At 47.4% G+C, this 21,211-nt stretch overlaps 1 long non-coding RNA gene across 1 annotated transcript in view; it reads left to right on the top strand.

Moving 5' to 3' along the window:
- The first annotated feature begins 3,335 nt into the window (after window positions 1-3,335).
- The window catches only part of LOC110344420 (uncharacterized), a 35,337-nt gene continuing 17,461 nt past the window's right edge, over window positions 3,336-21,211 (top strand). The window contains exons 1-2 of the long non-coding RNA XR_002387002.2: window positions 3,336-3,442; window positions 4,463-4,651. This is a non-coding gene — a long non-coding RNA (uncharacterized LOC110344420). The remainder of the gene's footprint in view (window positions 3,443-4,462; window positions 4,652-21,211) is intronic.

Below are 21,211 nucleotides of genomic sequence, written 5' to 3' on the forward strand. Positions count from 1 at the left end.
TGCTGCATTCAACTTGGTGGACATTTTAGTTATGGTACCATTTCCTTTCAGCTTGAAGAACTCCCTTTGGCATATCTTATAATGCAGGAATGTAGGAGGGAATCCTCTTTTTTTTTTTCCTTAAAAAATGTCTTTATTCATATTTATTTCTTTATTTTTTCTTTATTCATATTTATTCTTTTGCTGTTGTTGATTTTTGTTTTTCGACAGGAGCTCACTATGTAGTCCAGGCTGATCTTGTACTTACTGTGTAGCCTAGGCTGGCCTCAAACTCATGGCAATCCTCTTGCCTTAGCCTCCTGAGGGCTGGGATTACGGGCATGCACCACCATGCCCAGCTTCATATTTATTCTTATCAACTTTTCAGGTTTTTCAGCTAAAGAAATTTTATCACTGCAGATCTTCTACTGTCTTCTGATCTCCATAGTCTCAGATGAGAAGCTGGCAGTAAATCAAATTCTTGATGCTGTGTGTGTAAAGTGTTGCTTTACCCTAGCTGCTATCAAAATTTTCTTTTTATCTTTGGCTTTTCAGATATCAGTTTGACTTATTCTTTGGTACAGTCTTCTTTAAATTTATCTTTCTTGGGGTTTAGTGAGCTTCTTGAAATTTTAAATTGATGTCTGTCTTAGTTACTCCTCTCTTGTTGCTGGGACAAAATACCCCACACCCAAAGTTAAAGGGGGAAGGGTTTATTTAGCTCACAGTTTGTGGAAGTTTCAGACCATAATTGGCTGGCTCCAAGGCAGGGTGGCACATGGAAGAGAGGTAATAGTTCCTGGTGGCTGAAGGCAGCAAAAGCAATAAGAGAACCTTAACAGTGTCTTCCTGCCTCTTTTATCTCATCCAGACTGTGGGGATTAGGGCTCTGCCGAACCAAGCAGTGCTCTGGTTTAGTAACCACACAATCTTCATCCCAGCATCACACAGTAGATTCAGCCACCTCCAAAAAAGCCCCACATCTATGAGGTTTTTTGGGGGGAATCTAGACCCAAACCATAACAATGTCTTTCATCAACTTTGGGAAAGAGTTGACCATTTTTTTTCCTCCATATATTTTATTCTATCTCCCTGTCCTCTCCTTCTAGGACTCCATTTACATGAAGGTGGGGACTTATGACGTCCCACAAGGGCCTGAGACACTGCCTTGTCTGTTTTTAATCTTTCTTTCTCTCTTTTTCAGATTGAACTATTTCTATGAATCCACCTTCAAGTTTGCTGAATAGTTTCCATCCCCTTCCATTCTGTTATTCAATACTGTCAGTGAAATTTTTCTTCCTGAGTTGGCGCTCTGCAGAATGTTACATATTTCTGTTTTTTAATTTCTATTTGTTCCTCCTTATACCCCACTTCCAACTGTCCTGAAATTTGGTTCTTTAAAAAAATAGCTTCTATCCATCTGCTGAAATTTCTTATCTTTTCTTTCATTCACTGATCAGAAGATTTTAATTTTTTTAGAAGATTTTAATTTTAATAAAGTCTAATTTGTGCTCCCCCATAGATCATACTTTATGTATACTATATGTAAAAACTCGTCACCAAAATCAAGGTCTTTCTTTGGAAAAATACTCCATAGGAAATTCCCCATAGACTTGGACGTGGTAGCATACAACTGTAATCCTAGCACTTGAGAGCCTGAGGCAGGAGGATCATCACAAGCTTGAGGCCAGCCTGGGCTACATAGTGAGTTCACAGCTAGTCTGAACATAGTGAGGCCCTCTCTCTCAAAAAAAAAGAAAAAGAAAAGAAAAATTCTCCACAGGATTTTTTCCTAAGTTAGCTTCTAGAAATTTTAACATTTTTGCATTATACACTTAGGTCTATGATCCATTTTGAGGTTAGTTTTTGCAAAAGGAGTAAGATTTGTGTCTATATTTCATTTTGTTTTACATATGCAGATTCAATGTTCCAGCATAACTTTTAAACAGATTATCCTTTTGCCATTGAGTTGGGTCAACTTCTGGATTCTCCATTCTGTTCCGCTGATCTAAGTGTCTGTTCTACCAACATCACACTGTCTCAATGCCCACCTTTATAGAAACTTCAAGTCAGGAAATACTAGTCCTCCAACTTCACTGTTATTTTAGTCCTTTTATTTTTGGAAGTTATTAATTGTTGATTTTTGGTGGTACTGGGGATTGAACTCAGGGCCTTCACACTGAGCTATATCCCCAGCCTTTTTATTGTCTTATTTTGAGAGAGTCTCTAAGTTTCCAGGCTGGGCTGGAACTTGCAATCCTCCCACCTCAGCCTCCCAGAGTGCTGGGATTCTAGGTGTGTGCAATCACACCTGGCTCAATTTCTTTAATAGACATAGACTTGTGTAGATTATCTGGGTTTTTGTTTTTGTTTTTGTTTTTTTGGTACCAACGATCGAACTCAGGACCTTGAGCTTGTGAGGCAGGCAGCGGAACAACTGAGGTAAATCCCCAGCCCGATTATCTGTTTTCTTCTGTGAGTTTTAGTATTTGGTACTTTTCAAGGAATTTGTCCATTTTGTCTAGGTTATCAAATTTGTGGGCAAAGTTGTTCATAATATTCCTTTTGGTTTTTTTGTTTTGTTTTGTTTTGTTTTAGATAGGGTCTTATATGGTTCAGGCTGGCCTTGAACTCACTATGTATTCCAACCTGGCCTTGAACTCATGGCACTCCTCCTGCCTTGGCCTCCTGAGTGCTGGGATTACAGGCATGCACCATCAGGCCTGGCCATAATCTCCCTATTAATGTCTGTGGGATCAGTATTAATGATTCCAATTTCATTTCTGATATTAGTAATTTGTGCCTTCTTCCTTCTTCCTTTTTTGGTTAGCCTGGCTGTTGGCTTATCATTTTTATTGATCTTTGTAAAGAATGAGATTTAGGTTTCATTTATTTTCTATTTATTTACTATTGTGTTTCATTGGTTTCTGCTCTAATTTTTATTATTTATTTTCTTCTGATTGCTGTGGGCTGAAATTGCTCCCTTTCCTCCCTCCCTTCCATTTAAACTTTGTCAAGGATTGTCATCTTTGGGTAGGTCGCTTCAGTAGGACCTTACTTGGTTAAAGAGACGTAGTAGGTCATTCTGCTCTGAGGAAGGGAGGCCACATGAGGTACTTTCCCAAGAGCAGGGTCTAAGAGGGGCCTGAGTTTCTGGGGATGTCCGCCCTATCACGCAGGCTTCTCCCACTATCTCAGTCTGAGTGACACAAGAGCCCACAGTGGGGTGCGCAGATCCATGCTTCCAGGGGAAAGAAGCGAGCCCGAGCCCGGAGCCTTTGGCTCCGCCTACCGTCTGCAGTGTATGTGGGAGGAGGCCGGGCCAACTCCCCAGCCCCCCTTTCTCCTTCCGCTGTACTTTGTTCTCTTGGCCCATTCTCCTGGGTTCCGGGGCCCTTCTCGGGGTCCTTCTCGGGGTCCAGGGCACCAAGAGGAGGGGCTGTGAGCTCCGCCCCTGGGGAAGGTAGATACGATTTTTCTGCTTTCCTTGTTTCCACTGGGCTGGACCAGTTTGTAGAAGGAGCACAGAGAGGCAGGGAAGCTGCTGAAGGAAGGAACAGGAGGGGGAGGGGGAGGGAAGAGGGGGGAAGGACAGTGCATAGGAAGGGACTGTTGCGGTGTGGGGCTAGATGTGAGCCCACAGCTCCCCAAGAGGGGCTGGCACAGCTTTGTGACAGAAAGGGAAGGCAGGGATGGGTGCTGGGATGGGGGGAACTCTGCCTGCCCATTCCTGCCTTGCCAAGGAAATGCTGTGTACTGAGTGCTGGCCGGGTCGTGCCCTTTTACCCATGTGTACAGTTTTCCGAAGAGCTTGGCCCAGACAGCCCTAGTGCCTCTGTATATAGATGAAGGTTGTGAGGCTCAGAGAAGGTAAATGAGGAGCCTGAGGACATCAGCCTGCCGAGCTCAGGGGCTCCTCGCCCTGCACCCAGCAGCCTCTGGTGTCCCAAGCTGTGGCCTGGCCCAGGGTGGAGGACATGGCTGACCCAGGTCTCTTGGTGCTGTTTGTCTGGCAACACCTGACGAGGTCTCCTTTTCTGCACCCATTCCTTCATTCCTGAGCATGCTAGGCTGTGTGCTGGCTCCTGGGCAGAACACACTGGATGAGCCAGGTGCCGTCCTTCCCATTCAGAGCCTGAAGCTAGTGGGGACCCTAAGGAGATTCAGGGACATCCAGCTTTATGGCTGGGAGTAATTTTAAATCCAGCCTCTCTTCAACTTTCACACACCACCTCCACCTGTTCTTCAGTGTGGTGGGGAACAGAACCTATTGGGGCCCTCACCTTGAGGCAAGCATGTCTTCCAGGCTGCCCAGCCACAAGGGGGTGCTGTAACAGCCGTGAGCAGGATTTCCCAGGCTCTAGCTTGCACTCAATGGCAGGAGCTCTGGCTCTGTTTACCATGCCCGCAGGGACTTCAAGAGTCCCCATTTGAGACCCATGCTGGCCACCTGGGCCACCATTTGTCTCCCCTCCTGCTCCAGGTGTATGGGGGAAGACCTGTCTGCCTTCACCTAGGCCATGTCTTGATGCTGCCCAAGAAGCCACATCTTGTGCACATCTGGTGCAGGGGATCCTTGCACCAGGCTGGGCATGAGCCAAGGTTCTCTTCCACGAGCGGATCCTTTTCCAAGTGGGAACGCCTGGAGAGCCAGGGACTTGAATCTTTTGGGGTAAGTGTGATCTGAGATCAATGTTTGGGGATAGGTAAAGGCGAGACAGATGTGGCCAATGTGTGTCAGCCACCATGCTGGGGAAACTTCTCGAACATATTCCTCAGTCTTGGCTGAGGTGTAGCCCAGTGATAGAGCACTTGCTTAACATGCACAAAGTCCTGGGTTCAATCCCCAGCACTGAAAAAAAAGGAAAACAACAGGTGAAAGGGACACTCAGAGAAGTTAGCAACCTGGCCAAGTACACACAGCTAGGAAGTAGCAGACCTGGGATTCTAGCACCAATGCTCCTGCCTGTGACCTTACTGAGTGGCTTCCAGTCCTCCCACCACCCTGCCTTCCTGGACCCAAAACCAGTGCCTTCCTCTTGCGCTCCCTTACTTGTCTCACCCCTTATCTCCTGAAGCTATCGGGTGTTGCTCCTTATTTCCCCCACTTCCCCTCAGACAGTCGGGGACACCTTTCCACTTAGTGCTTAGGGAGGGTTTGGCACCTGGAGGCCACAACCAGGCTGGGGACCCCATGGTCCAGGTGACTCCAACCCAGACCCACACACCCTGAGCTGCAGGATGCTGGACAGTGACCAGAGAGAGCCAGGCAAAGAGAAAGGAAGCTGGAGATAGTTTGGAAGATGAAACAGTCTGATGGGTGTCGGAGCCGCTGGGGATGCCATGCAATTGAGAGGCCAGGTTTCTCGACGCCCTGTCAGCCTCAGCCGCAAGGCTGCTTGAAGCCAGGGTTATAAATAGCTGAGAATATAAATGTTGGGCAGAGAGAAGAACCCAGTTTGCTCCTAGGCTGGGAAACATGGAGTGGAAGTTGGGGGACAGGGGCTGGTCCAGATTCAGGCTCAGGCTCAGAGTTTGTGAGAAAGATCTGTCTTGTCCAGCAGGGATGTGAGGGCCCTACCTCCATCCCAGATGACGGTGGAGTCCTCGCCAGGGTTGGGTGCTCTGAGGCCTCTCCAAAGGTGGGGAAACACACATGCAGTGGGCAGGGTGGTGGGCAGCTGGCACATCGTGAGGCCAAGGACATTGAAGGCAACCAGTTCTTAAGACGCTGCCCGGGAAGCATGCTAAGTGCTTTTCACATAGTGCCACTGTGCTGTGCTTATCAATATCCACAGGGACACAGCAACAGGAGCTGCGATGTCTTGAGAATCTTTCAGGTTTCAGGCAGAGTGTTGGGCTCTACCCATCACTACACTGCCACCATCATTGCTACCACAAGTACCACTGCCACTGGTGCCACCACCATCACTGTCACCGTGGTCAGGCTGCTGCTTGTTGTCTACTGACAACTGCTGTTTGGCATTACTAAATTTTTTTTTCTTTTTTTTTTAGCGCTGGCGATTGAACCCAGGGCCTTTACACTGAACTATATTCTCAGCCCTTTTTATTTTTTATTTTGAGATAGAGTCTCACTAAGTCACCTAGATTGACCTTGAACTTGCAATCCTCCTGCCTCAGCCTCCAGAGTACGAGGGATTTCAGGCATGCACCCCTGTGCCCAACTATTAGAGCCTCTTATGTTGCCTAGTTGAACTTAATTTTTAGAGTCACCATATGAAAGAGATATTCTTACCCCACTTTGCAGATGAGGGAACCAAGGTACACAGAGATGGAATGACCTGGCTGAAGTCATGTGACTGGTTAGTGGCAGATGGGGATTTGAATTTAGGTCCTGACTGCAAAGAGCTCTTCCCAACATGTATGTTGGATAAATGAATGAAAGGATGAACGAATAAATGAGCGAACAAAGACACACATGCCTGTCCAAGGTGGTGGCTGTCGTTTTTCAGCATTTTCAGGGTGACTGATTCGCTCAGGGTCAAGGTACCAGGCAGCAATGACAGGGCAGGAGTCCTGGCTCTGGATGTCGGGCTTCCTTCCCAGCCTTGTGGCTCAGGGCAGTGTCTCCCTGCCCTGCCCTTCTTGGCAGCTGCCTGGGCTTTACTCATGCCCGGGGTGATGGTGGTTCTGACTTCCCTGCCAGTCATTTCCCGCCACTGGGGAACCTGGCACAGGCCCAGGGCTGGGCGCTGCCCCTCCTTTGAAGAGCAACCTGCTGCCCTGGGCTGCTCGCTGTCTCCTCAGCAGACAGGCAGCGTCCCCTGGCGCCCTGTGGCTGGGTACCTTGGACCTCTCCCCCTAGAGGCTTCCTGGGGCTGCGAGCACTGGGGTCAGTACAATGGTGTGGGACAGCTTTGTGGCCTCAGGTAAACTCAAGGCCTTCCCCAGGTCTTGGTATTTGTTTTTGTTTTTTGCAGTGCTGGGGATGGAATCCAGGTGCATCCCCAGCCTGTTTTATTTTTTACTTTGAGACAAGGTTGCCCAGGCTGGCCTTGAACTTTCGATCCTCCTGCTTCATCCTCACAAGTAGCTGGGATTACGGGTGTGAGCCACAATGACCGGCCAGGTCTCAGTTTTTACTTTTCTCCCTCCCCTGGGCGCTGGGCGAGCTGGCCCCAGGTGAGCACTCCGTGTTTTGCACAGTCCCCTGTGAGTGGCCGGGGATGAGGTGCAATTTCCCAACCCTGCTATTGCTGGGCTGGATGTGGGGGGTGGGGCTGGTTGGGGCCTCCAGCCAGGTGCCCTGGAGGGCGGGAAATGAGTTGGCATGGAAATTAGCGTGTGCTCATAAGCCAGGCATGAGTAAGGGCGAAGTCGGTGCCAACGATTTCTGCTCTAAGCAACATGGGTGTTGTGGGAGAAACCTTCACTGAAAGGGAGGGGAGGCAGACAGGTCTCTGATGTAGGTGACCTCCTGCTGATCAGGGGTTTCCTGGTGGCAGGTGACAGAAACTCAACTCAAGCTAGTTTAAGAAAAAGAGGTGTTTATTGGCCCACAGGACTAAGGGCAGGACTTTAGGGAGGCCACAGTGCTCATCCCTGCTTCTCTGCAGGCCACCTTTGGTGACAGTTACCTGTCCAGCCTCCATTCTCCCCTTCCTCCTTAGCTACAGAAGCTTTTTATAGTTGGGGGATGGTAATGAGCCCAGCTAAGCTCACAGCTGTCCCTGCTTATAGGAATGGACAGTAAGATGTTAACTGGAAGCCTCTGAGTGGGACTTCTAGACTGCTCCTCAAAGGGCTTACCCTTGCTCCTCCCCCTTTTGTTTTTTCCTGGAATGTGTTTTTTTTTGGTACTGGGGATCGAACTCAGGTCCCTCCGATTTTGAGGCAGGCGGCGGAACCACTGAGGTAAATCCCCAGCCCAGGAATGTGGTTTTGAGGACTGGTGCTATAGCAGCCACCTTGGGACTAAGAAAACCATGTTGCGCTAAGACATTACCCCTGACACTGAACCAACACCGGCAATGCCAACCTCTAGAATTCTTTTCATGTGAAAAGCCACTGTGGTCAGGCCTCTGTTACTTATGGCTAAATTCATTTTCTAAATAAGACCTCTTCATTCTTCCTTGGGGCTGGTTTTTTTGTGGCAGGGAACATATCTCCAGCAGCACTGGGCTCACTTCCTCAGAGCTGTATAGCTAAAGAGGAAATGGAATACGAAAAATACAAAATAAAAGGGCTGGGGCTTTTGCGCCTGCCTTGCAAGTGCAAGGTCCTGAGTTCAATCTCAGGTACCAAAAAAAAGAGAAAACTACTAAATAAATAAATAAATAAATAAGGAAACAGAATGCTTCTCCTTGCTCAGGGGGAAGGACCACTGCCACTCACCTGCAGGGAGGTTGGCCGCATCTCCCCTCCACAGGCGCTGACCCTACAGGTGTTGACTGGGGGGCAGCGTCTCACTGCAGCCAGTGGAGGTGGAGGCAGGCAGCCTGGGGCAGCAGGGACAGAGCAGCATGGCCTCACTACTGAGAGCTTCCTTGGGGATCAGCTCAGGGTTCAGAGCAGGACTCTGGAGTCAGCTTGCTTAAGCTAGGTGTGGTGGCACCCACTTGTAATCCCAGCTACTTGGGGGGCTGAGGCAGGAGGATTGTGAGTTTGAGGGCAGCCTGGGCAGCTTAGGGAAAACCTGTCTCATAAAGGGCTTGGGGTGCAGCTCAGTGATAGCATGAGCCCCTGAGCAAAAGGAGAAAAAAAAAGAATGACATCAGCCTACCGGGGCTGAGCCTATTGGATCCTATTAGCTGTACGGCCCCATCAAGTCCTTCAAATCTCTGTCCTTCCCTAGCCTCATCTTGACCTCTCAAGCCTCTCTTAGTTGAGCTTCCTGCCCACAGCTGGAGGTCATAGCCCGAAGTCCCCCAGGGCTGGGGTGGAGATGTTGCCTCCTGCCCCGTCCTTGAGAGTTGTTGCCTCCAGAGCCCACTGGGTGGATTTTCAACCTGAGTGCTTTAGTCCCTATGCCCCCTCCTCCAGGAAGGCCACCCCCCATCACCCCTCCTCCCTCCCTGTGCACCCGCTGCACAGTGCTATGCAGTAATGGATAGAGTAGCAGAGCTGAGAGGCGGGCAAGTGAGAACCACCTACTGGCTCTGGGCTGTAGGAAGAGTGCAAGCTTTGGAGAATCAGGCAAATGTGGGTTTGTGGCTCAGATCTGGCACTTGATGGCAAGGAAATTCTGCTTTCTCCCAGTGAGGGCTACCAGGGGCACAGAAGGTAGTCAATAATTGTTTGCCACACTGTCCATCTTGGGGGGGTGGGGGCAAGAGTGAGCCTTCTCCCCCAGGCTGCTTGATAAGGTCTTTTTTTTTTTTTTAATTTGGAAACAAGGTCTTGCTATGTAGATCAGGCTGGCCTCAAACTCACAGCAACCCTTTTGCCTCAGCCTCCCAAGTGCTGGGATTATAGACATGTATCTCCACACCCGGCTTGATAAGGTCTTTTAGTGGGAATAAAACAGCAAAAAAAAAAAAAAAAAAGGAACCAAAACCCAATAAACTGCATGTGTAGATGAGTAGATAAATGATGCCTGGAAAGCTGGGCATGATGTTCCACGCCTGAGATCTCAGATGCATAGGAGACGGAGGTAGGATGATGGCACATTCTATTCCAGCCTGGGGAACTTGGTGAGACCCTGTCTCAAAATGTTAAAAAGTGTGTGAGGGGCTATGAATATAGCTCAATAGAATGGTGCTTGCTTAGCATGCACCAGGCCCTAGGTACAAGCCTAGGAGGGAGACAGAGAGAGAGACCCAGAACCTGGAAGGAAATGCACTAAAATTTTACTACTGGTTGTTTATTGGTTCTCTCTCTCTCTCTCTCTGGTGATAGGAGAGATTAAACCCATGGCCTTCACACTGAGCTCCATCTCCAGCTTGTCCTTTTATTTTTTATTTTGAGACAGGACCAAATTGTCACCAAATTGCCCAGGCTGAGATCAAACTTATGATCCTCCTGTTTCAGCTTCCCAGAGTCCTGGGTTACACGTGTGTGCCACCATGCCTAGCCTTTTCTTTATGCTATTGTTAAGGAAGATTTTTCCCTTCTTCTTACACTTTTCAGTGGTTACTATTATTTTTAAAACATTTACCAGGTACAGTGATGCACACCTGCAATCCCAGCTGTTTAAGAGGCCAAGGCAGGAGGATTGCAAATTCAAGTCCTGTCTCAAAAAGTAAAAAGGGCTGGGGATGTAGTTCATTAGTGGAGTACTCTTGGATTTGATCCTCAGTATCACAAAAATGAAAACAAAAATAAAGCCACTTGTCTTACTTTGTTATCACTTAAACACAATACCCAAAACCTACAACTGAAAGGAAGAGAGGTTTATTTTGGCTCAGTTGGTGGAGGGTTCAGTCCATAGTCAGCTGGCTCCAAGGCTGGCTGGCATGGCAGAGGGGCATGGCAGAGGAGAACTGCTCACTGCACGATGGACAGGAAGCAGAGAAAGTGAAGGGAGGAGCTGAGAAGGGAAGTATAACCTTCCAGGTCATGCATCAGTGACCTACCTCTTCCAACCAGACTCCAGCTCCTAACAGCAAGGCAGCTATACAGCCCCCATAATCCAATCACCTTCCAAAGATCCTGCCTGTGATCCCATGAGCCTTCGGGGGACATCTAGACATGAACCATAGCACCACTGTTATATAGTGTGTGTTGCCTGTGTCTATTTTTGCACAGATGCGTGCACATGTGTCTTTGCATGCGTGCACTTGTACATGGGTCGGCCCTGTGGCTCTGTGAGGTGAGAGGGAGGACTGGAGAACCTGCTAGAACCACCAGGAAGTCTCTGAGGCAGCAGCTTCACATGACGTCCCTCTTAGGCCCTGGTTAAAGCTGCACTTTTAGTTCTTAGCCATCAAGCTACATCACAGATACCATTATAGACAGGCAAGGTAGGTAGAAGATAGTAGGCAGCTAGAGAGACTCTGGGCCAAAGATAGAGTCAGGAGGACCAGGCCTTGGTCAGATAAGCAGGAACCTGAGCTCAAGAGTTAACAAAACCAGGTGGACAATTAAGTCTAGGGATGTAACTTGCCAGTAACAAGCAAGGTGATTGATGCCCACCAAGAGAATTTGTGCTCCTACCTATCTGGAAAACATTTTCCTCCTCACTTTGTTCTTTTGATGAGTCATTTGGATAGGAGAGTGGCCAAGAATCACCTGCAGGCATATACTTGCTGCATGTCTCAACTCTTCATAGGCCCATTTCTAGTTTAGTTAAGCTTGTTTTGGTCCTATAGATTGACCTCAGTTTGATTGAGAGTGGTCTGAGCCCTGGTCATTTTTTGGTATAAAAATTCCTAGCCCAGCAGTCCCCTGGAAATCCATTTTTGGGTCCCCTCCTGACTATTGGGAGCCATTTCTCTCTTTAAAAATATTCCTCCTGTCTGCTTCCTTCATCCTCAAATTCATTCTTTGACTTTGGGGACAGGGACCCAGATTACACTGTTAGAAGAGGAAGGGGCCTGGGAACTTTGGTGGCCAGTTCCATCCTCTATGCAGCGTGAGAAGGTCTCAGACTGTGTTACTGAAAGGGTGAGGGGGAGAGGCAGTGGGGAAGGGGGCAGATTGCTACAAAGGTGACAGGCATCTGGAAGCCCTTGAGAGACTGTCAGGCATCTGCACCCCACAGCTAGTTTACCAAGTCACTAGGAGGGGTTCCAGGGCCTCCTCTTCCCTCTGCCAGGATATTTAGCTGTGGTGGTTTCTCTCTCAAGTTGACCAGTGAAAAGCAAGCGAATTGTTTGTTTGTTTGTTTGTTTGTTTGGAGATGGTGTCTTGATATGCTGTCCATGCTGGTCTCAACCTCTTGGGCTCAAGCGACTAGAGGTGTATGGCACTGTGTAGTGCAAGTGGATTGCTTTTGATTATCAGTGGTGGGGATGTGAAGCAGCAATAGATGTGCTTTTCCCATGCAAGTCTGCTTAGGCAGGAAGTGAAGAAGCCCAGGTGTGTAATTGCTGGGAAGTGCTGGGTCTGTGCTATAGTCATGCTGTGTCCAAGGGGGACCACACAGAAAGGAAAACAGCCCACTGCTGAGAAAGCAGGTGAGCATAATGCCGCTGCAGCAACCAGCTTCACTCCTTGAACTCTTTCTAGCAGGTTCAGGACGGCACTTCACAGGTTCAATTATCCAGGATTGCTTTGATGGCAAGTGACAGAGATCTCCACTCAGATTGGCTTAAAAAAATGCTTTGGTTCACAACCGACGACACTGCCTGTGCTATATAGCTGGGTTCAGGGGAAAGCATATGAACACAGATTTTGAGCTCTCTGTGGACTCCATTCTCAAGCAGGAGTCCCCCAAGTGGTAAAGAAAGCCGCCAGGAGCTCCAGGCTTCTCTCTGGCCAGCCTAGCAACCACAGTGGAATATGGTGACACATGCTTGTAATTCTAGCACTCTGGGAGGCTGAGACAGGAGGCTTGCAAGTTCAAACCCAGCCTGGGAAACTTAGTTACTTGGCAAGAACCTGCCTCTAAATAAATAAATAAATAAACAAACAGCAGGGGATGTACCTTAGTGTGAAGACCCTGGGACGCCCCGGGATCCTGGGTGGAAAAAAAAGGCCTAGAATTTATTCTCATTGGTTGACCTGGTTCACATTTCTATCTCTGAACCAATCACTGTGGCCAGGAGAAATGCTATGCTTTGATTGGCCAAATCTCAATCCCAAAACTCCCCTGGAACTCAGAGATGTGGGGAGTTAGCATCACCTGAAAACACAGAAGCTGAGAGTGGAGGAAGGTGACAAAAATACCTACGTCCCTTCACAGACGTGACCTCCTGTGATCCCCAGTGTCAGGTCCTCCCTACCTCATTCCTCTTCCCTTATGGGGACCTCCTGATTCTACCCAGGCCCAGCCCCTGGGCTGACACAGTGGGGCACAGTTTAGGTTTCAGCCCTCCCATTTGGTTGCAGTACCTAGTTGCATAGCACTCAGGCCCCATTCTGAGAGGCTGGCTCCTGGCCTGTCTCCCATGTCTTAATCTTTGTCCCTGTTTTCCTCAAGGGACAAACCGTCTTTCTCTTTCCTCTCTAACTTTTCCAAAGAGCACCCACACGTCCCACCTTCTCTTCCTCATCCTTTGGCTTTTAACTCTTGGGCATGAGTTCCCGCCCCACTCTGCTGTCCCTGCTCTTGGTTTTTATTCCGTGTGACTGCTCTGTGGCAGCTGGCCTCTCTGGCTACTCCATGTCTTGAAACACCTGCCTCCCACTTTCCTGTGGTCTTGCTGGCCACCTCCTTTCCGTCCTTCCATCTCCAACGCCGTGTGTTCCACACTCTTCCTTCGTGTTTCCCACCTTCCCAGGCTGCTCCTTCTCTCCAAACCTCTGAATTCTGCCCAGATCACAATTCTGAGCCATGGGCCAATAAAAATTACAATCTTCCCACACTTTCTGGGGATGTCCCGACCTGACCGTGTCCTCTTCCTCCCCTGGCCTGCCTGCCTCCTGAAGGCCGTTGGTTTCTTAAGCTGAAATAGTGGGAGCATTTCTTTATCTGACCCCAAGCAAGGTCCCACTGTTACTGGGTAGTTTGTTTAGGCATAGCTCACTGATTAAATTTATCCCAGGTCTTTCTTGCCTTGAACAATGAATTGATGAGACAAGCCAAAAATGGTGCCGAAAGTTTGTTTGAAAACCGAGGGATAAGGGCCGGGGATTTAGCTCAGTGGTTTCACCCCGTGCTCCACAAGCGCAAGGACCCAAGTTCAATCCCCAGTACCAAAAAAAAAAAAAAGAAAAGAAAAGTGAGGGGTGAAGGGGTAAAGGAAAAACTGGCTCTGTAGTGTGAACTTGGGCCAAACAAGAGAAAAAAAGAGGAAAAATAAAAGTACACCCTGGTCTAGAAGACACAGTGGACTACTGAAGAATCATGATGGCAGACTCCCCTGGCATCTGTGTCCTTATAGGTCGTCAACATCTCACGAGCCCATGAGAAGTTCCAGATACAGGGTCCTAGGAATTATTCCGCACTGTCCTGGGATCTTATAATTATCAGGTCCCACTTATTCCACCCCCCCACACCAGTTTTGCCATGTCCTACTTCCTGTTGAACTACCACACCTCCATTCCCTCCTTACATAGTGGCCTGAATGATTGCTCCACACACAAATTGGACCACGACACTCCCCTGCTTGAACCTCGTGTGACTCCCCGGCTCCTGGAAAGCAGTGCAGATTCCTTAGCCGGGTACACAAGGCCAAGGCCAAGGCCAGGACCCCTTCTCTGCCTTTCCACCCCTCATCTCTCACTTACTTTCCTCCTCTCTAGTCTATCTTAAAAGTTTAAAAGTAATTTGTTGAAGTATAATTGATATATGATAAAGCTTAGGTGTAGAGTTTGAAGGATTTGGGTCACCATATGCATTCATGTGTATGTCACCAGCATCCTGAAAGTTTCCTGTGTCCCTTTGTCATCAATCTCCTTTTCTGACCACCAGCCCCAGACAACCATCAATGTGGTAATATTCCACTGTTTCACAGAAAGGAGTCATGTAGTTTGTAACCATTCATGTTTGACTTATTTCATTTAGCCTAAGCTTTTTGAGATTCATACACATTGTATTAATGTTTCATTCTTTTTATTGCTGAGTAGTATCGCTTTGAATGAATACTATAATTTGTTCATTCATTTATGGACACTTGAGGGTTTTTTCTACAGTTTTTGGCTAATATGAACAACACTACTATAAACAATCCCATATTGACCCTTGTGTAGATGTGTGTTTTAATTTTTCCTGGATAAATGCCTGGGAGTGGAATCGCTGAGTTCTGTGGTTAGTGTGTGTTTTTACGATACTGTCATCTTTTCCAGAGTGGCTATGGGATTTTGTATTCCCTATACAAGTTGCGCTACATCCTCGGCAACATTTGATATTATCGGTTCTCTCACATTTTATCAATTGTAATGGATGTGCAGTGGTATTTTGTTTCCGGATCACCAAGGATGTTAAACAACTTTTCATGTACTTATTGGCCACACATATATCCTCTTTTGTGAAGTTCTGTTAAAATTTTGCCCATCTTTATTGTTTTCTTCTTTGCCTCTCCATCCCTCTCCTGGAAACATCTCCTTGTATGTTTTGCAAGTATTTTTTTCCCAGTTTGTAAGCTTAGTGGTTTAAACTATGGATCATGACCTATATTAATGACTAATGAGAACGACTTAGTAGGTGAGAATCAATATGTGTTTTTGAGCAAAATGAAATAGTAACTCATGGGGGCATTGCACTTAGTGAAGCTAAGCATTGGTACACACACTTTAATTGTGTGAGTGTGTGATGCAGTAAGACAGATTCCTTCCTGTGCATCATGAATATCTGAAAAACTTTTGTTCTACAGTATGAAGCCTCCCCACTCCCGAAAGATCTATCGTATAATTGAGCTATCCTACTTCTGGGTGAATATCTGAGGAAAATGAAATCAGCACACTAAAGAGACACCTGCACACCCATGTACGATGCAGCATGAGTCACAAGAGCCAAGATCTGGGATCTTGCCCACCAACAGATGAATGAATAAAGGAAATGTGGTGTGTATATATATATATGTGTATATATATATATACACACACATATATATGTGTATATATATATGTATATATATACACATATATATATGTGTGTATATATATACATATATGTGTATATATATGTATATATATATATGAATACACAACACAATGAAATACTATTCAGCTGTAAAGAAGAATGAAAGAAAAGAAGAATGAAATGCTGTCATTGGAGCAAAATGGTGGAACTGGAGGACAGAATATTAAGTGAACTAAGACAGACACAGGACAAGTGTCACATGTTCTTTCTCAGTCTGAATGTAGAATAGTGATTAATAGAGGTTGGGAAGGGTGTATTGGGACATATAAGGGCAGGTTGGGTTTGATCAGTGCACACTGAGTGCCTATATAGAAATACCATGCGGGATCTACGTGTGCTTGTACAGGCCTGGAATCTCAGCACTTGGGAGGCTGAGGGAGGAGGATCACTGCAAGTTCAAGGTCAGCCTGGGCTACATAGAGAGCTCAAGGTCAACCTGAACTGCATAGCGGGTCCCTATTTCAAAAAAAAAAAAAAATTAAAAGAAAATTTCTGCTCCACCTCCATGGTGCTCAATTTGCATATAGTAAGTCCCCAACTTACAAATGAGTTCCATTCTGGGACAATGTTCATAAATCGGATTTGTTCATAATCTGACTGCAGGAAACCAGCTTGAAAGTGCACTGAGCAGGCTTTAAAATATTATTGAATTGGCTTATAATTTGGCTATTGGTTAAAATTATGAGTCAATCCAAAGCCTACACATGACTTGCTAAAAGAGCCTTTTGGGGCTGGATTTAGCTCAGTGGTGCCATGCCTGCCTGGCAAGCACAAGGTCCTGAGTTCAATTCCCGGTACCAACAAATAAATAAATAAGTGAGCCTTCCGCTGGTGTACAGAGACAGAATTCCCTGTGCCAACAATCACAATTGAGATCTCAATGATGGATGAGATTGTGACATCTCTGAAAGCAAGATGACACTGCAGCTGAAGAATTATGATTCTGTGGAGCCATTCTCCCAGATCAAAGGTTAGCTAAAGATGACGCAGGTGGCTCGTTAACTCCAACCGGCAAGGTAGCACATGTGGCTTGTTAGCTATGACCTGTCCTTTGCAAGAACACAATCGTTCCTCCCTTTTACAGCCTAGCTCATTAGGGTCTTAGTCCTGCTGTTGCCTGCATCTGCCTTTACACCCCTCACTATGTTGTATAATCATAAATACTGACAAGATCGAGGATCATGGGCTTAGCCAGGAAGAGCTAAGATCAGATGCCAGTCCCCCAAGTCGTAAACAAACACTTGTTCTTATTCTTTATTCTTTGTATATTATTCTTTCATCCTCTGCTGTACCCTCAGTCAGGTGACTGGGCATCCTCTGATAACAGGTCGGGTATCACCCCACAGTGACAAAGTGAGTCTTATACAGTACACCTCTGAAAGTTCACAACTCGGATGTCCATAAGTCCAGACTTCATATATTTCTCATGAACAAAGGAATGGACCAGCCACAGCATGGCGAGGTCTCCAGTCCCCCAGAGATAAAGCATTTCCAGCTCACAGAATAGTCCCTCAGTGGCAGTAGCTGGACCCTTTTGCATAGCCCACTTCCTTTGTGTTGAGTTCCTCCAAATTGGTAGCTTCTCTTTAGCCAGGCTACCGTTTTCCCCAATGTGCATCTTAACAAATACATTCCTGGAATTGCTCTGTGTGAAGGATGGAGCAGGAAAGAACCTTAGGAAGCACAGGGTCAAGCCAAGACAAAAGGTGCCTTTTGCAGGACTTCTCAGGGCCTTTAAGATGTTACAGGATATTGGAGTGATCTATGGCATCCCTTCCCCAATTTATCAGAACATAAAACTTTTCCTTAATTATAATAGCCAGAAAGTGACAATAACCTAAATGCCCACTAACTGATGCCTAGATCATCAAAAGGTGACACAGTTGTACAGTGGAGTATTATTCTGCCACAAAAAGGGAATGAAGAACTGACACATGCTACACACACATGAGATTTACAAACATAACTCTATGGGAAAGAAGCCAGACACAAAACACTATGTACAGTGGTGCTTCAGTTCACAAACTTTATTCTTTTGACAATTCTGGTCACAAACTGAAGCGGACAAGAACCAAATCAAATTTCCCTGTAAGATCAACATTGAACCTAATCATTGAATTTGATTCGGTTCTCATCCAGTTCAGTTTACGACCAGAATCACAGAAAGAATTAAGTTTGTGAAACAACGTACCACTGTATATGCTTCTATTTATATGAAATGCCCAGAATAGAAAAAGCTACAGAGGTCGGACCTATTATTATTATTTTTTGTGTGTGGTACCAGGGATTGAACTCAGGACCTTGCACTTGTGAGGCAAGTTTTAATAGTGGTTGTCTACGATGATGTGTGAGGGTTGGAGGGGGATAGCCAAAGGACATCAGGTTTCTTTTGTGAGTAATGAAAATATTCTAAAATTGATTATGATGATGACAGCGTAACTCTGTGAATGTACTGAAAACCACCAGGTCACAGAGCTTATGTTTGTGAATTGCATGGTTTGTGAATCCTACCTCAGTAAAGCTGTCCCCCAGCCACCAATCCAAAAAGCCTGTCTTCAAAGAGATTTGGACCAGTGTTTTAAGGGAGTTAGGAAACAAAGATCTAAGGTGCACCAATTGGGTTCCCCTGCGGGCCTGAAGAACAAGACTCTCCATGGACCTTGAAGACCTATCCCCATTGAGACAGAGATCCGTCACCCAGAGAGCCAGAGTCAGGGTGAACCCTGCATGATGTTCCCTCCCAACAGCATGGGTAGGATGTGCAGCACAGTCTGAGCTTCACTGAGCTGTGCATTCAGCAGACAAGTAGCAGGCGAATAAGCTGAGCTCCTCAGACCTGGGCAGTAAGGACGGGTCCTTTGGGACTCATTTCCAGCCCCATCTGGGACCCAGCATCGGTGCTGACCCTCCCTATAAGCACCCTCTGTCCTGGCCAAGGGAGACAATCAAAAATAGCACAGGCTGGGACACCAGTTGGGAAGCAGATGGGAAAGTCTGGAGCTTGGGGAGGAGCAGACACGGCTTTGTTCCCAGTCCTGCTGCCTGTCTGGTGACCTTGGGTACAGAGTTTGGTTTTTCTGGGCTTCTGTTTCCAACTTTGGAAAGCAGAAGTGACTTTTGCCCTTCTCCCTCTGCAAGGCTTCTGGAAGAATCTGAACTGAAGAATGGCAAGGTTGGAAAGGACTGGGATCTGGAATCTTTTCTCCACTCCCCCAACCAAGTGATCAGCTTGAACTCCCCCATTGCCCAAGAATTCGCTTCCTGGTTCTTCCCATTTCACTGCTGGATGGCTGTGGCTGTGATTACCAGCGAGTCCTTCCTTATCCTGGATTGATTTCTATGAGCCTTAGTTCTCCCCTTGGGACTTCATGACATGTGATCAACCCTTCTGCTCTCGTGCTTCTGCTCTCTGACATCCCTAGGAGGCAGGAGGTCACTTGCCACTCAGTGTGAGGTTGTACAGTCCTGCCTTGCTCTGGCCATGTCTGCACCATTCTGGCTCCCAGCCTCCCAGCAATCCCTCGCTTCCCCAGTCTGGGCATCTCATCTCCTCTGAGACCTGCAGCTGTATGAGTCCCTCATCTGCTCCATGCCCAGGTGCCACTTATGGTTGCTGCTCAGATGAGCTCTTTTCCTGACTTCTGTAAAGAACATGAGTGCCTACCTGGGCCAGGAGGCCCCTTCCCACCCTGCTGTGGCCGGTGCTCCTGCAGCCTGGTCCCTGCCTCTGAAGAGAACATCTGCCACAGTGGACAGGGCCTGGTCCCGTGCCCACTCATCTTTGTGCCGTATCTACTGGTAAGCCCCAGGGCCATCCACCCTGTTCAGAAGCACAGCACTGTGAGCTGACCAGGGCAGCCTGACCACCTATCCACAGCACGAGCCTAAGCAGAGACAGCCTCATTACTGTCCCTCCTTCTAGAAGCCACCTCTACTAATGCCCACCCTTCTAAAGTCCTGAAGATAGAAATCCTTTGCTCTCTGGTAGTGCCACCCTCCTTTGGTGGGCTGGCATTTCCATGTGGCCCCTTTGTCTCTCTTGTTCCATGCCCTGATGGCCTTGAAGTCTCATCAGATGGCATCCCCACAATTCACACCCCTCCCTGTGTGACGTCACCAGGTCCTTTCCCTTGTTCCTCAGCCCCTGGGCCTTCATTTCCTTCTCTGTGTGATGAAAAGTTAGGTAGGCTCTATCCCTTGTAAGCCCCTTTCGTTCTTCAGCTGACACCAGGCTGTCCTTACCTGGCCCTCTATGACCCTGCAGTGTCAAGGGTCTCAGGCTACTTGGTCCCTGGATGGGCTGGAGAGAAGCAACCACATCCCGCACATGGTTGCTGTCTCAGTGAGTGAGTCACTGCACCGCCACGTGTTTATTAGGACGGTGGGAGCTCATTTGCCAACTTTGGAACCACGGGAGCTGGCTAAGTTTAGAATAAGCTGTGAGCATGAGGACGCTGTGTTCCTTCTCCTTCTGGCAAAACACAAGCCTTGGGCTATTCTTTTCATTGTCATTCTCCCCGACAGTCCTCTGCTTCACTTACCACTAGATCTGTCTTCTCCCAACACAAGACCTCTGTAATTACGGGGGAAAACACCCCCAGTCGTGCTAAGGTTGGAAAGCATCAAATCCTTAGAAGGTTTTAAAGAATAACAATGTTGTGAAAAATAGGATAATTTAAAGCCTGAACGTGTGCACTTAACCAGGTGCCTGTGGGTTGCTTCACGGGCTACAAGAACCTTCAGAGTTCTTATGTGGATGTGTTTCCCATGGAAAAAGTGTCCTTCATAGTTTTTATCAGATTCTCAGGGCATTCATGATTTGCCCAAAATCATCAGTCTCCTTGTGGAAGATGCCCACTCTGTGCCTGAACTTTGGGGTTCTCGTGATTAGATATTGGAGCTCTCTCTGGGTTTGCATGGGGAAGCAAGGCCCCAGAACCTGGGTCAGGCTGGGTGCAGTGCCGGGACACTGTGATCCTGGGAGAACTGCAGCACCATCAGTGCAGGTGTGGACAGGTCTGGGGAGGAGGAGAGGGCTTGGGAGAGCCCAGTGGAATGTGATGCCAGCTACATCAGATACCACATGGGTCCAGTGTCGGTGCCACTGACCTCTGTGTGTCCCATACCTGGTGATTTGCAACTTCCCATCCTGGAGAACTTGCCTGCTGGACTTCCTAGTACGTGTAGGGTGCCTTGCTGCCCCTCATCTTGCCACACCTAATACCTGTGTCCTATGAACATGTTGATCGGGACATGAAAATACAGATGAAGGTAGCTGAGGTCACACATAACTGGGAAGGTGAGTCTACAGTCAAAGGAAAGCAAGCAGTGTGTCCAACTGTCAAATGAATGTGACCTTTACCACATCTGCAGCACCACACCTGTTCCCTCTCCTACATAGTTAATAGAGTTACCTGTATCCTCTCCTAAGTCTCCAGGTGTGAAATCAAGGGAGGGCAGAGTCTACCTGGTTTGTATCAGCAAATTAGTCTCCCTGTGCTAGCGTCTCTGCCTCCCATCACATAATCTGGCCATTTAACTGATGGCTGCTATCTTCTTTAAGGACCAGGTGGGCTCAAAAGGCCC

Source organism: Heterocephalus glaber, unplaced genomic scaffold (assembly GCF_053883595.1).
Source record: "Heterocephalus glaber isolate CG9 unplaced genomic scaffold, H.glaber_assembly_v1.0 deba00001564, whole genome shotgun sequence".
NCBI classification, from domain to species: Eukaryota; Metazoa; Chordata; class Mammalia; order Rodentia; family Bathyergidae; genus Heterocephalus; species Heterocephalus glaber.